Below are 15,478 nucleotides of genomic sequence, written 5' to 3'. Positions count from 1 at the left end.
GCGAGGGCTCGAGCCCGGGCTTCGTGACGGGTCCGGCCCCGTGGAACGGCGCCAGGGATGGGACCCCCGCAGGCCGAGGATCAGCAGGCGTCGGCCTCGCCGCAGTCGGCCTCATGGAAGGCTCCTGGGCGGGGTTCGTGAGCAAGCGCTCACGGTGCCAGGCCCGGCCCCGGGGGGACGCCCTGCAGACGTGTGACGCCCGAAGCGAGTTCGCCGGGCGTTTTCCGGCCAATTCTCACGAGCGTTCTGCCCAAACCGGGATCGGTTTGGGCAGAACGCTCGTGAGAATTGGCCGGCGTTGGGCAGCCCTGCGGACCGCCCTGCTCTCCCTGGCCCAGGTCCGTTCCTCGCCCGGGGCATGGGGCGGCCGCCCGGAAAACGTGCGAAAACGTCGCGGCCCACCCGGAGGCCCCGGCGCTGGGGAGCGTTCTCGGAGCAGAGTTGAAGGACGGGTGGCGGCCGGGCCTACGCTTCCGACTTGAGGGAGGATCGGGCGCCCAGGGATGGGGCTGACCTCAGTGGGGGCACGCAGGTTTCTCTCGCTCTGAGGTTGTCCGAAGCGCCGAAAGGCACCGTTGGCGCCGGTGTGGGAGGGGGAGGGGAGGCGCGGCCGCGGGACTCAGGGCTCCCCAGATGGAGGCACCGAGGGACAGGAACCCAGAAGCAGACGGCTGGCGAGCAGGCGAAACTGCGAGCCCGGGCTTCGTGGAGGGCCAGGCCCCGTGGAACAGCGCCAGGGAGAGGACCCCCGCAGGAGGATTAGCAGGAGGCATGGGCCGCGCCACACCCTGCCTCGCCGAGGGCTTCCTGGCGGGGATGGAGCGCGATGGCTCGCAATGCGGCGCCAGGTCCGGTGGTGCGGGGCGGCCGTGCAGACGTGGGGCGCCCGAAGCGAGTTCGCCGGGCGTTTTCCTGCCAGTTCTCACGAGCGTTCTGCCCAAACCAGGATGGGTTTGGGCAGAGCGCTCGTGAGAATTGGCCGGCGTTGGGCAGTCCTGCGGACCGCCCTGCTCTCCGGGGCCCAGGGTCCCTTCTCGCCCAGGGCATGCTGCGTGCGGGCCCCGGAAAACGCACACAATCGACCGGTCCCACCAGGGGGCGGTAGGGCAGGGGAGCGTTCCCGGAGCAGAGTTGACCGACGTGTGTCGGCAAGGCGAGCGCCTCCGTCTTTTCGGGCTGATGGGGAGCCCAAAGGTGGGGCTGTCCTCAGTTGGGCCACGCAGGTTTCTCTCGCTCCGAGGCTTGTCCCAAGCGCCGAAATGCACCGTTGGAGCCGGGGCGGGAGGCGGAGGCATTGTCACGGGCCTCGCGATTCCCAAGATGGGGGCACAGAGGGACAGGGCCCCGGAAGCGGAAGGCTGGGGAGCAGGCGAAATTTCGAGCCCGAGTCTCGGGGCAGCCCTGGCCCCATGGGACGGCGTCAAGTAGGCGACGCCCGCAGGCCGAGAAGCAGGGCCCATCGGCCTCGCCGCAGTCGGCCTCGCGAGGGCTCCTTGGCGGGGTTCGTGAGCGAGCTCTCGCGATGCCAGCCCAGGCCCCGGGGGAAGGCCCTGCAGACGTGTGACGCCCGAAGCGAGTTCGCGAGGCGTTTTCCGGCCAATTCTCACGAGCGTTCTGCCCAAACCGGGATCGGTTTGGGCAGAACGCTCGTGAGAATTGGCCGGCGTTGGGCAGCCCTGCGGACCGCCCTGCTCTTCGTGGCCCAGGGCCCTTTCTCGCCCAGGGCGTGGTGCGGCCAGCCGGAAAACGTGTGGAAACGTCGCGGCCCACCCTGTGGCGCCGGCGAACGGGAGCGTTTCCGGAGCAGAGTTGAAAGGCGGGTGGCGGGAGGGCGTGCGCCTCGGGCTCCTGGGGCTGCTGGGGCGCCCAAAGAAGGGGCTGTCCTCAGTTGGGTCATGCAGATGTCTCTCGTTCCAAGGCTCTTCCGAAGCGCCGAGTTGCATCGCTGGCGACGGGATTGGGCGGGGGAGGCGTGGCCGCGGGTATCAGGATTCCCCAGGCGGAGGCACAGAGGGACAGGACCCCGGCAGCGGGAGGCTGGGGAGCAGGCGAAATTTCGAGCCCGAGTCTCAGGGAAGCCCTGGCCCCAAGGGACGGCGCCAAGGACGGGACCCCCGCAGGCAGAGGAGCAGGAGGTGTCGGCCTCGCCGCTGCCTGCCTCGCGGACGTCTTCCCGGCGAGGTTGGTGCGCGAGCGTTCGCGGTGCCGGGCCAGGCACAGGGGGGGCGGCCCGTTAGAGGTGCTGCGCCCGAACCGAGTTCGCCGAGCTTTTTCCGGCCAATTCTCACGAGCGTTCTGCCCAAACCGGGATCCGTTTGAGCAGAAAACTCGTGAAAAATGGCCGGCGTTGGCAGCCCTGCGGACCGCCCTGCTCGCCGTCACCTAGGGCCCTTTCTCGTCCAGGGCATGCTGCGCTGCGGCCAGCCGGTAAACGCGTGGAAACGACGCGGGCCACAAGGGCGCGCCGGCGCAGGGGTGCGTTCACGGAGCAGAGGGGAAGGTCGGGTGGCGGCCGGGCGTGCGCCACCGTCATTCGGGTCGTTGGGGCGCCCAAGGATGGGGCTGACCTCATTGCGGACACGCAGGTTTATGTCGCTGCGAGGTTTCTCCGAAGCTCCGCAAGGCACCGTTGGCGCCAGAGTGGTGGAGAGATGCGTGGCCGCGGGACACAGGGTTCCCGATATGGAGGCCACGAGGGATAGGACCCCGGACGCAGAAGGCTGGGGAAGCAGGCGAGGGCTCGAGCCCGGGCTTCGTGACGGGTCCGGCCCCGTGGAACGGCGCCAGGGATGGGACCCCCGCAGGCCGAGGATCAGCAGGCGTCGGCCTCGCCGCAGTCGGCCTCATGGAAGGCTCCTGGGCGGGGTTCGTGAGCAAGCGCTCACGGTGCCAGGCCCGGCCCCGGGGGGACGCCCTGCAGACGTGTGACGCCCGAAGCGAGTTCGCCGGGCGTTTTCCGGCCAATTCTCACGAGCGTTCTGCCCAAACCGGGATCGGTTTGGGCAGAACGCTCGTGAGAATTGGCCGGCGTTGGGCAGCCCTGCGGACCGCCCTGCTCTCCCTGGCCCAGGTCCGTTCCTCGCCCGGGGCATGGGGCGGCCGCCCGGAAAACGTGCGAAAACGTCGCGGCCCACCCGGAGGCCCCGGCGCTGGGGAGCGTTCTCGGAGCAGAGTTGAAGGACGGGTGGCGGCCGGGCCTACGCTTCCGACTTGAGGGAGGATCGGGCGCCCAGCGATGGGGCTGACCTCAGTGGGGGCACGCAGGTTTCTCTCGCTCTGAGGTTGTCCGAAGCGCCGAAAGGCACCGTTGGCGCCGGTGTGGGAGGGGGAGGGGAGGCGCGGCCGCGGGACTCAGGGCTCCCCAGATGGAGGCACCGAGGGACAGGAACCCAGAAGCAGACGGCTGGCGAGCAGGCGAAACTGCGAGCCCGGGCTTCGTGGAGGGCCAGGCCCCGTGGAACAGCGCCAGGGAGAGGACCCCCGCAGGAGGATTAGCAGGAGGCATGGGCCGCGCCACACCCTGCCTCGCCGAGGGCTTCCTGGCGGGGATGGAGCGCGATGGCTCGCAATGCGGCGCCAGGTCCGGTGGTGCGGGGCGGCCGTGCAGACGTGGGGCGCCCGAAGCGAGTTCGCCGGGCGTTTTCCTGCCAGTTCTCACGAGCGTTCTGCCCAAACCAGGATGGGTTTGGGCAGAGCGCTCGTGAGAATTGGCCGGCGTTGGGCAGTCCTGCGGACCGCCCTGCTCTCCGGGGCCCAGGGTCCCTTCTCGCCCAGGGCATGCTGCGTGCGGGCCCCAGAAAACGCACACAATCGACCGGTCCCACCAGGGGGCGGTAGGGCAGGGGAGCGTTCCCGGAGCATAGTTGACCGACGTGTGTCGGCAAGGCGAGCGCCTCCGTCTTTTCGGGCTGATGGGGAGCCCAAAGATGGGGCTGTCCTCAGTTGGGCCACGCAGGTTTCTCTCGCTCCGAGGCTTGTCCCAAGCGCCGAAATGCACCGTTGGAGCCGGGGCGGGAGGCGGAGGCATTGTCACGGGCCTCGCGATTCCCAAGATGGAGGCACAGAGGGACAGGGCCCCGGAAGCGGAAGGCTGGGGAGCAGGCGAAATTTCGAGCCCGAGTCTCGGGGCAGCCCTGGCCCCATGGGACGGCGTCAAGTAGGCGACGCCCGCAGGCCGAGAAGCAGGACCCATCGGCCTCGCCGCAGTCGGCCTCGCCGAGGGCTCCTTGGCGGGGTTCGTGAGCGAGCTCTCGCGATGCCAGCCCAGGCCCCGGGGGAAGGCCCTGCAGACGTGTGACGCCCGAAGCGAGTTCGCGAGGCGTTTTCCGGCCAATTCTCACGAGCGTTCTGCCCAAACCGGGATCGGTTTGGGCAGAACGCTCGTGAGAATTGGCCGGCGTTGGGCAGCCCTGCGGACCGCCCTGCTCTTCGTGGCCCAGGGCCCTTTCTCGCCCAGGGCGTGGTGCGGCCAGCCGGAAAACGTGTGGAAACGTCGCGGCCCACCCTGTGGCGCCGGCGAACGGGAGCGTTCCCGGAGCAGAGTTGAAAGGCGGGTGGCGGGAGGGCGTGCGCCTCGGGCTCCTGGGGCTGCTGGGGCGCCCAAAGAAGGGGCTGTCCTCAGTTGGGTCATGCAGATGTCTCTCGTTCCAAGGCTCTTCCGAAGCGCCGAGTTGCATCGCTGGCGACGGGATTGGGCGGGGGAGGCGTGGCCGCGGGTATCAGGATTCCCCAGGCGGAGGCACAGAGGGACAGGACCCCGGCAGCGGGAGGCTGGGGAGCAGGCGAAATTTCGAGCCCGAGTCTCAGGGCAGCCCTGGCCCCAAGGGACGGCGCCAAGGACGGGACCCCCGCAGGCAGAGGAGCAGGAGGTGTCGGCCTCGCCGCTGCCTGCCTCGCGGACGTCTTCCCGGCGAGGTTGGTGCGCGAGCGTTCGCGGTGCCGGGCCAGGCACAGGGGGGGCGGCCCGTTAGACGTGCTGCGCCCGAAGCGAGTTCGCCGAGCTTTTTCCGGCCAATTCTCATGAGCGTTCTGCCCAAACCGGGATCCGTTTGAGCAGAAAACTCGTGAAAAATGGCCGGCGTTGGGCAGCCCTGCGGACCGCCCTGCTCGCCGTCACCTAGGGCCCTTTCTCGTCCAGGGCATGCTGCGCTGCGGCCAGCCGGTAAACGCGTGGAAACGACGCGGGCCACAAGGGCGCGCCGGCGCAGGGGTGCGTTCACGGAGCAGAGTGGAAGGTCGGGTGGCGGCCGGGCGTGCGCCACCGTCATTCGGGTCGTTGGGGCGCCCAAGGATGGGGCTGACCTCATTGCGGACACGCAGGTTTATGTCGCTGCGAGGTTTCTCCGAAGCTCCGCAAGGCACCGTTGGCGCCAGAGTGGTGGAGAGATGCGTGGCCGCGGGACACAGGGTTCCCGATATGGAGGCCACGAGGGATAGGACCCCGGACGCAGAAGGCTGGGGAAGCAGGCGAGGGCTCGAGCCCGGGCTTCGTGACGGGTCCGGCCCCGTGGAACGGCGCCAGGGATGGGACCCCCGCAGGCCGAGGATCAGCAGGCGTCGGCCTCGCCGCAGTCGGCCTCATGGAAGGCTCCTGGGCGGGGTTCGTGAGCAAGCGCTCACGGTGCCAGGCCCGGCCCCGGGGGGACGCCCTGCAGACGTGTGACGCCCGAAGCGAGTTCGCCGGGCGTTTTCCGGCCAATTCTCACGAGCGTTCTGCCCAAACCGGGATCGGTTTGGGCAGAACGCTCGTGAGAATTGGCCGGCGTTGGGCAGCCCTGCGGACCGCCCTGCTCTCCCTGGCCCAGGTCCGTTCCTCGCCCGGGGCATGGGGCGGCCGCCCGGAAAACGTGCGAAAACGTCGCGGCCCACCCGGAGGCCCCGGCGCTGGGGAGCGTTCTCGGAGCAGAGTTGAAGGACGGGTGGCGGCCGGGCCTACGCTTCCGACTTGAGGGAGGATCGGGCGCCCAGCGATGGGGCTGACCTCAGTGGGGGCACGCAGGTTTCTCTCGCTCTGAGGTTGTCCGAAGCGCCGAAAGGCACCGTTGGCGCCGGTGTGGGAGGGGGAGGGGAGGCGCGGCCGCGGGACTCAGGGCTCCCCAGATGGAGGCACCGAGGGACAGGAACCCAGAAGCAGACGGCTGGCGAGCAGGCGAAACTGCGAGCCCGGGCTTCGTGGAGGGCCAGGCCCCGTGGAACAGCGCCAGGGAGAGGACCCCCGCAGGAGGATTAGCAGGAGGCATGGGCCGCGCCACACCCTGCCTCGCCGAGGGCTTCCTGGCGGGGATGGAGCGCGATGGCTCGCAATGCGGCGCCAGGTCCGGTGGTGCGGGGCGGCCGTGCAGACGTGGGGCGCCCGAAGCGAGTTCGCCGGGCGTTTTCCTGCCAGTTCTCACGAGCGTTCTGCCCAAACCAGGATGGGTTTGGGCAGAGCGCTCGTGAGAATTGGCCGGCGTTGGGCAGTCCTGCGGACCGCCCTGCTCTCCGGGGCCCAGGGTCCCTTCTCGCCCAGGGCATGCTGCGTGCGGGCCCCGGAAAACGCACACAATCGACCGGTCCCACCAGGGGGCGGTAGGGCAGGGGAGCGTTCCCGGAGCAGAGTTGACCGACGTGTGTCGGCAAGGCGAGCGCCTCCGTCTTTTCGGGCTGATGGGGAGCCCAAAGGTGGGGCTGTCCTCAGTTGGGCCACGCAGGTTTCTCTCGCTCCGAGGCTTGTCCCAAGCGCCGAAATGCACCGTTGGAGCCGGGGCGGGAGGCGGAGGCATTGTCACGGGCCTCGCGATTCCCAAGATGGGGGCACAGAGGGACAGGGCCCCGGAAGCGGAAGGCTGGGGAGCAGGCGAAATTTCGAGCCCGAGTCTCGGGGCAGCCCTGGCCCCATGGGACGGCGTCAAGTAGGCGACGCCCGCAGGCCGAGAAGCAGGGCCCATCGGCCTCGCCGCAGTCGGCCTCGCGAGGGCTCCTTGGCGGGGTTCGTGAGCGAGCTCTCGCGATGCCAGCCCAGGCCCCGGGGGAAGGCCCTGCAGACGTGTGACGCCCGAAGCGAGTTCGCGAGGCGTTTTCCGGCCAATTCTCACGAGCGTTCTGCCCAAACCGGGATCGGTTTGGGCAGAACGCTCGTGAGAATTGGCCGGCGTTGGGCAGCCCTGCGGACCGCCCTGCTCTTCGTGGCCCAGGGCCCTTTCTCGCCCAGGGCGTGGTGCGGCCAGCCGGAAAACGTGTGGAAACGTCGCGGCCCACCCTGTGGCGCCGGCGAACGGGAGCGTTTCCGGAGCAGAGTTGAAAGGCGGGTGGCGGGAGGGCGTGCGCCTCGGGCTCCTGGGGCTGCTGGGGCGCCCAAAGAAGGGGCTGTCCTCAGTTGGGTCATGCAGATGTCTCTCGTTCCAAGGCTCTTCCGAAGCGCCGAGTTGCATCGCTGGCGACGGGATTGGGCGGGGGAGGCGTGGCCGCGGGTATCAGGATTCCCCAGGCGGAGGCACAGAGGGACAGGACCCCGGCAGCGGGAGGCTGGGGAGCAGGCGAAATTTCGAGCCCGAGTCTCAGGGCAGCCCTGGCCCCAAGGGACGGCGCCAAGGACGGGACCCCCGCAGGCAGAGGAGCAGGAGGTGTCGGCCTCGCCGCTGCCTGCCTCGCGGACGTCTTCCCGGCGAGGTTGGTGCGCGAGCGTTCGCGGTGCCGGGCCAGGCACAGGGGGGGCGGCCCGTTAGAGGTGCTGCGCCCGAACCGAGTTCGCCGAGCTTTTTCCGGCCAATTCTCACGAGCGTTCTGCCCAAACCGGGATCCGTTTGAGCAGAAAACTCGTGAAAAATGGCCGGCGTTGGCAGCCCTGCGGACCGCCCTGCTCGCCGTCACCTAGGGCCCTTTCTCGTCCAGGGCATGCTGCGCTGCGGCCAGCCGGTAAACGCGTGGAAACGACGCGGGCCACAAGGGCGCGCCGGCGCAGGGGTGCGTTCACGGAGCAGAGGGGAAGGTCGGGTGGCGGCCGGGCGTGCGCCACCGTCATTCGGGTCGTTGGGGCGCCCAAGGATGGGGCTGACCTCATTGCGGACACGCAGGTTTATGTCGCTCCGAGGTTTCTCCGAAGCTCCGCAAGGCACCGTTGGCGCCAGAGTGGTGGAGAGATGCGTGGCCGCGGGACACAGGGTTCCCGATATGGAGGCCACGAGGGATAGGACCCCGGACGCAGAAGGCTGGTGAAGCAGGCGAGGGCTCGAGCCCGGGCTTCGTGACGGGTCCGGCCCCGTGGAACGGCGCCAGGGATGGGACCCCCGCAGGCCGAGGATCAGCAGGCGTCGGCCTCGCCGCAGTCGGCCTCATGGAAGGCTCCTGGGCGGGGTTCGTGAGCAAGCGCTCACGGTGCCAGGCCCGGCCCCGGGGGGACGCCCTGCAGACGTGTGACGCCCGAAGCGAGTTCGCCGGGCGTTTTCCGGCCAATTCTCACGAGCGTTCTGCCCAAACCGGGATCGGTTTGGGCAGAACGCTCGTGAGAATTGGCCGGCGTTGGGCAGCCCTGCGGACCGCCCTGCTCTCCCTGGCCCAGGTCCGTTCCTCGCCCGGGGCATGGGGCGGCCGCCCGGAAAACGTGCGAAAACGTCGCGGCCCACCCGGAGGCCCCGGCGCTGGGGAGCGTTCTCGGAGCAGAGTTGAAGGACGGGTGGCGGCCGGGCCTACGCTTCCGACTTGAGGGAGGATCGGGCGCCCAGCGATGGGGCTGACCTCAGTGGGGGCACGCAGGTTTCTCTCGCTCTGAGGTTGTCCGAAGCGCCGAAAGGCACCGTTGGCGCCGGTGTGGGAGGGGGAGGGGAGGCGCGGCCGCGGGACTCAGGGCTCCCCAGATGGAGGCACCGAGGGACAGGAACCCAGAAGCAGACGGCTGGCGAGCAGGCGAAACTGCGAGCCCGGGCTTCGTGGAGGGCCAGGCCCCGTGGAACAGCGCCAGGGAGAGGACCCCCGCAGGAGGATTAGCAGGAGGCATGGGCCGCGCCACACCCTGCCTCGCCGAGGGCTTCCTGGCGGGGATGGAGCGCGATGGCTCGCAATGCGGCGCCAGGTCCGGTGGTGCGGGGCGGCCGTGCAGACGTGGGGCGCCCGAAGCGAGTTCGCCGGGCGTTTTCCTGCCAGTTCTCACGAGCGTTCTGCCCAAACCAGGATGGGTTTGGGCAGAGCGCTCGTGAGAATTGGCCGGCGTTGGGCAGTCCTGCGGACCGCCCTGCTCTCCGGGGCCCAGGGTCCCTTCTCGCCCAGGGCATGCTGCGTGCGGGCCCCAGAAAACGCACACAATCGACCGGTCCCACCAGGGGGCGGTAGGGCAGGGGAGCGTTCCCGGAGCATAGTTGACCGACGTGTGTCGGCAAGGCGAGCGCCTCCGTCTTTTCGGGCTGATGGGGAGCCCAAAGATGGGGCTGTCCTCAGTTGGGCCACGCAGGTTTCTCTCGCTCCGAGGCTTGTCCCAAGCGCCGAAATGCACCGTTGGAGCCGGGGCGGGAGGCGGAGGCATTGTCACGGGCCTCGCGATTCCCAAGATGGAGGCACAGAGGGACAGGGCCCCGGAAGCGGAAGGCTGGGGAGCAGGCGAAATTTCGAGCCCGAGTCTCGGGGCAGCCCTGGCCCCATGGGACGGCGTCAAGTAGGCGACGCCCGCAGGCCGAGAAGCAGGACCCATCGGCCTCGCCGCAGTCGGCCTCGCCGAGGGCTCCTTGGCGGGGTTCGTGAGCGAGCTCTCGCGATGCCAGCCCAGGCCCCGGGGGAAGGCCCTGCAGACGTGTGACGCCCGAAGCGAGTTCGCGAGGCGTTTTCCGGCCAATTCTCACGAGCGTTCTGCCCAAACCGGGATCGGTTTGGGCAGAACGCTCGTGAGAATTGGCCGGCGTTGGGCAGCCCTGCGGACCGCCCTGCTCTTCGTGGCCCAGGGCCCTTTCTCGCCCAGGGCGTGGTGCGGCCAGCCGGAAAACGTGTGGAAACGTCGCGGCCCACCCTGTGGCGCCGGCGAACGGGAGCGTTCCCGGAGCAGAGTTGAAAGGCGGGTGGCGGGAGGGCGTGCGCCTCGGGCTCCTGGGGCTGCTGGGGCGCCCAAAGAAGGGGCTGTCCTCAGTTGGGTCATGCAGATGTCTCTCGTTCCAAGGCTCTTCCGAAGCGCCGAGTTGCATCGCTGGCGACGGGATTGGGCGGGGGAGGCGTGGCCGCGGGTATCAGGATTCCCCAGGCGGAGGCACAGAGGGACAGGACCCCGGCAGCGGGAGGCTGGGGAGCAGGCGAAATTTCGAGCCCGAGTCTCAGGGCAGCCCTGGCCCCAAGGGACGGCGCCAAGGACGGGACCCCCGCAGGCAGAGGAGCAGGAGGTGTCGGCCTCGCCGCTGCCTGCCTCGCGGACGTCTTCCCGGCGAGGTTGGTGCGCGAGCGTTCGCGGTGCCGGGCCAGGCACAGGGGGGGCGGCCCGTTAGACGTGCTGCGCCCGAAGCGAGTTCGCCGAGCTTTTTCCGGCCAATTCTCATGAGCGTTCTGCCCAAACCGGGATCCGTTTGAGCAGAAAACTCGTGAAAAATGGCCGGCGTTGGGCAGCCCTGCGGACCGCCCTGCTCGCCGTCACCTAGGGCCCTTTCTCGTCCAGGGCATGCTGCGCTGCGGCCAGCCGGTAAACGCGTGGAAACGACGCGGGCCACAAGGGCGCGCCGGCGCAGGGGTGCGTTCACGGAGCAGAGTGGAAGGTCGGGTGGCGGCCGGGCGTGCGCCACTGTCATTCGGGTCGTTGGGGCGCCCAAGGATGGGGCTGACCTCATTGCGGACACGCAGGTTTATGTCGCTGCGAGGTTTCTCCGAAGCTCCGCAAGGCACCGTTGGCGCCAGAGTGGTGGAGAGATGCGTGGCCGCGGGACACAGGGTTCCCGATATGGAGGCCACGAGGGATAGGACCCCGGACGCAGAAGGCTGGGGAAGCAGGCGAGGGCTCGAGCCCGGGCTTCGTGACGGGTCCGGCCCCGTGGAACGGCGCCAGGGATGGGACCCCCGCAGGCCGAGGATCAGCAGGCGTCGGCCTCGCCGCAGTCGGCCTCATGGAAGGCTCCTGGGCGGGGTTCGTGAGCAAGCGCTCACGGTGCCAGGCCCGGCCCCGGGGGGACGCCCTGCAGACGTGTGACGCCCGAAGCGAGTTCGCCGGGCGTTTTCCGGCCAATTCTCACGAGCGTTCTGCCCAAACCGGGATCGGTTTGGGCAGAACGCTCGTGAGAATTGGCCGGCGTTGGGCAGCCCTGCGGACCGCCCTGCTCTCCCTGGCCCAGGTCCGTTCCTCGCCCGGGGCATGGGGCGGCCGCCCGGAAAACGTGCGAAAACGTCGCGGCCCACCCGGAGGCCCCGGCGCTGGGGAGCGTTCTCGGAGCAGAGTTGAAGGACGGGTGGCGGCCGGGCCTACGCTTCCGACTTGAGGGAGGATCGGGCGCCCAGGGATGGGGCTGACCTCAGTGGGGGCACGCAGGTTTCTCTCGCTCTGAGGTTGTCCGAAGCGCCGAAAGGCACCGTTGGCGCCGGTGTGGGAGGGGGAGGGGAGGCGCGGCCGCGGGACTCAGGGCTCCCCAGATGGAGGCACCGAGGGACAGGAACCCAGAAGCAGACGGCTGGCGAGCAGGCGAAACTGCGAGCCCGGGCTTCGTGGAGGGCCAGGCCCCGTGGAACAGCGCCAGGGAGAGGACCCCCGCAGGAGGATTAGCAGGAGGCATGGGCCGCGCCACACCCTGCCTCGCCGAGGGCTTCCTGGCGGGGATGGAGCGCGATGGCTCGCAATGCGGCGCCAGGTCCGGTGGTGCGGGGCGGCCGTGCAGACGTGGGGCGCCCGAAGCGAGTTCGCCGGGCGTTTTCCTGCCAGTTCTCACGAGCGTTCTGCCCAAACCAGGATGGGTTTGGGCAGAGCGCTCGTGAGAATTGGCCGGCGTTGGGCAGTCCTGCGGACCGCCCTGCTCTCCGGGGCCCAGGGTCCCTTCTCGCCCAGGGCATGCTGCGTGCGGGCCCCGGAAAACGCACACAATCGACCGGTCCCACCAGGGGGCGGTAGGGCAGGGGAGCGTTCCCGGAGCAGAGTTGACCGACGTGTGTCGGCAAGGCGAGCGCCTCCGTCTTTTCGGGCTGATGGGGAGCCCAAAGGTGGGGCTGTCCTCAGTTGGGCCACGCAGGTTTCTCTCGCTCCGAGGCTTGTCCCAAGCGCCGAAATGCACCGTTGGAGCCGGGGCGGGAGGCGGAGGCATTGTCACGGGCCTCGCGATTCCCAAGATGGGGGCACAGAGGGACAGGGCCCCGGAAGCGGAAGGCTGGGGAGCAGGCGAAATTTCGAGCCCGCGTCTCGGGGCAGCCCTGGCCCCATGGGACGGCGTCAAGTAGGCGACGCCCGCAGGCCGAGAAGCAGGACCCATCGGCCTCGCCGCAGTCGGCCTCGCCGAGGGCTCCTTGGCGGGGTTCGTGAGCGAGCTCTCGCGATGCCAGCCCAGGCCCCGGGGGAAGGCCCTGCAGACGTGTGACGCCCGAAGCGAGTTCGCGAGGCGTTTTCCGGCCAATTCTCACGAGCGTTCTGCCCAAACCGGGATCGGTTTGGGCAGAACGCTCGTGAGAATTGGCCGGCGTTGGGCAGCCCTGCGGACCGCCCTGCTCTTCGTGGCCCAGGGCCCTTTCTCGCCCAGGGCGTGGTGCGGCCAGCCGGAAAACGTGTGGAAACGTCGCGGCCCACCCTGTGGCGCCGGCGAACGGGAGCGTTCCCGGAGCAGAGTTGAAAGGCGGGTGGCGGGAGGGCGTGCGTCTCGGGCTCCTGGGGCTGCTGGGGCGCCCAAAGAAGGGGCTGTCCTCAGTTGGGTCATGCAGATGTCTCTCGTTCCAAGGCTCTTCCGAAGCGCCGAGTTGCATCGCTGGCGACGGGATTGGGCGGGGGAGGCGTGGCCGCGGGTATCAGGATTCCCCAGGCGGAGGCACAGAGGGACAGGACCCCGGCAGCGGGAGGCTGGGGAGCAGGCGAAATTTCGAGCCCGAGTCTCAGGGCAGCCCTGGCCCCAAGGGACGGCGCCAAGGACGGGACCCCCGCAGGCAGAGGAGCAGGAGGTGTCGGCCTCGCCGCTGCCTGCCTCGCGGACGTCTTCCCGGCGAGGTTGGTGCGCGAGCGTTCGCGGTGCCGGGCCAGGCACAGGGGGGGCGGCCCGTTAGACGTGCTGCGCCCGAAGCGAGTTCGCCGAACTTTTTCCGGCCAATTCTCATGAGCGTTCTGCCCAAACCGGGATCCGTTTGAGCAGAAAACTCGTGAAAAATGGCCGGCGTTGGCAGCCCTGCGGACCGCCCTGCTCGCCGTCACCTAGGGCCCTTTCTCGTCCAGGGCATGCTGCGCTGCGGCCAGCCGGTAAACGCGTGGAAACGACGCGGGCCACAAGGGCGCGCCGGCGCAGGGGTGCGTTCACGGAGCAGAGTGGAAGGTCGGGTGGCGGCCGGGCGTGCGCCACCGTCATTCGGGTCGTTGGGGCGCCCAAGGATGGGGCTGACCTCATTGCGGACACGCAGGTTTATGTCGCTGCGAGGTTTCTCCGAAGCTCCGCAAGGCACCGTTGGCGCCAGAGTGGTGGAGAGATGCGTGGCCGCGGGACACAGGGTTCCCGATATGGAGGCCACGAGGGATAGGACCCCGGACGCAGAAGGCTGGGGAAGCAGGCGAGGGCTCGAGCCCGGGCTTCGTGACGGGTCCGGCCCCGTGGAACGGCGCCAGGGATGGGACCCCCGCAGGCCGAGGATCAGCAGGCGTCGGCCTCGCCGCAGTCGGCCTCATGGAAGGCTCCTGGGCGGGGTTCGTGAGCAAGCGCTCACGGTGCCAGGCCCGGCCCCGGGGGGACGCCCTGCAGACGTGTGACGCCCGAAGCGAGTTCGCCGGGCGTTTTCCGGCCAATTCTCACGAGCGTTCTGCCCAAACCGGGATCGGTTTGGGCAGAACGCTCGTGAGAATTGGCCGGCGTTGGGCAGCCCTGCGGACTGCCCTGCTCTCCCTGGCCCAGGTCCGTTCCTCGCCCGGGGCATGGGGCGGCCGCCCGGAAAACGTGCGAAAACGTCGCGGCCCACCCGGAGGCCCCGGCGCTGGGGAGCGTTCTCGGAGCAGAGTTGAAGGACGGGTGGCGGCCGGGCCTACGCTTCCGACTTGAGGGAGGATCGGGCGCCCAGGGATGGGGCTGACCTCAGTGGGGGCACGCAGGTTTCTCTCGCTCTGAGGTTGTCCGAAGCGCCGAAAGGCACCGTTGGCGCTGGTGTGGGAGGGGGAGGGGAGGCGCGGCCGCGGGACTCAGGGCTCCCCAGATGGAGGCACCGAGGGACAGGAACCCAGAAGCAGACGGCTGGCGAGCAGGCGAAACTGCGAGCCCGGGCTTCGTGGAGGGCCAGGCCCCGTGGAACAGCGCCAGGGAGAGGACCCCCGCAGGAGGATTAGCAGGAGGCATGGGCCGCGCCACACCCTGCCTCGCCGAGGGCTTCCTGGCGGGGATGGAGCGCGATGGCTCGCAATGCGGCGCCAGGTCCGGTGGTGCGGGGCGGCCGTGCAGACGTGGGGCGCCCGAAGCGAGTTCGCCGGGCGTTTTCCTGCCAGTTCTCACGAGCGTTCTGCCCAAACCAGGATGGGTTTGGGCAGAGCGCTCGTGAGAATTGGCTGGCGTTGGGCAGTCCTGCGGACCGCCCTGCTCTCCGGGGCCCAGGGTCCCTTCTCGCCCAGGGCATGCTGCGTGCGGGCCCCGGAAAACGCACACAATCGACCGGTCCCACCAGGGGGCGGTAGGGCAGGGGAGCGTTCCCGGAGCAGAGTTGACCGACGTGTGTCGGCAAGGCGAGCGCCTCCGTCTTTTCGGGCTGATGGGGAGCCCAAAGATGGGGCTGTCCTCAGTTGGGCCACGCAGGTTTCTCTCGCTCCGAGGCTTGTCCCAAGCGCCGAAATGCACCGTTGGAGCCGGGGCGGGAGGCGGAGGCATTGTCACGGGCCTCGCGATTCCCAAGATGGAGGCACAGAGGGACAGGGCCCCGGAAGCGGAAGGCTGGGGAGCAGGCGAAATTTCGAGCCCGAGTCTCGGGGCAGCCCTGGCCCCATGGGACGGCGTCAAGTAGGCGACGCCCGAAGGCCGAGAAGCAGGACCCATCGGCCTCGCCGCAGTCGGCCTCGCCGAGGGCTCCTTGGCGGGGTTCGTGAGCGAGCTCTCGCGATGCCAGCCCAGGCCCCGGGGGAAGGCCCTGCAGACGTGTGACGCCCGAAGCGAGTTCGCGAGGCGTTTTCCGGCCAATTCTCACGAGCGTTCTGCCCAAACCGGGATCGGTTTGGGCAGAACGCTCGTGAGAATTGGCCGGCGTTGGGCAGCCCTGCGGACCGCCCTGCTCTTCGTGGCCCAGGGCCCTTTCTCGCCCAGGGCGTGGTGCGGCCAGCCGGAAAACGTGTGGAAACGTCGCGGCCCACCCTGTGGCGCCGGCGAACGGGAGCGTTCCCGGAGCAGAGTTG

Source organism: Neovison vison, chromosome 11, assembly GCF_020171115.1.
Source record: "Neovison vison isolate M4711 chromosome 11, ASM_NN_V1, whole genome shotgun sequence".
In the NCBI taxonomy this organism is placed as follows: domain Eukaryota; kingdom Metazoa; phylum Chordata; class Mammalia; order Carnivora; family Mustelidae; genus Neogale; species Neogale vison.
The sequence above is the reverse complement of the archived record's forward strand: the minus strand, read 5'-3'. Positions refer to the sequence as shown.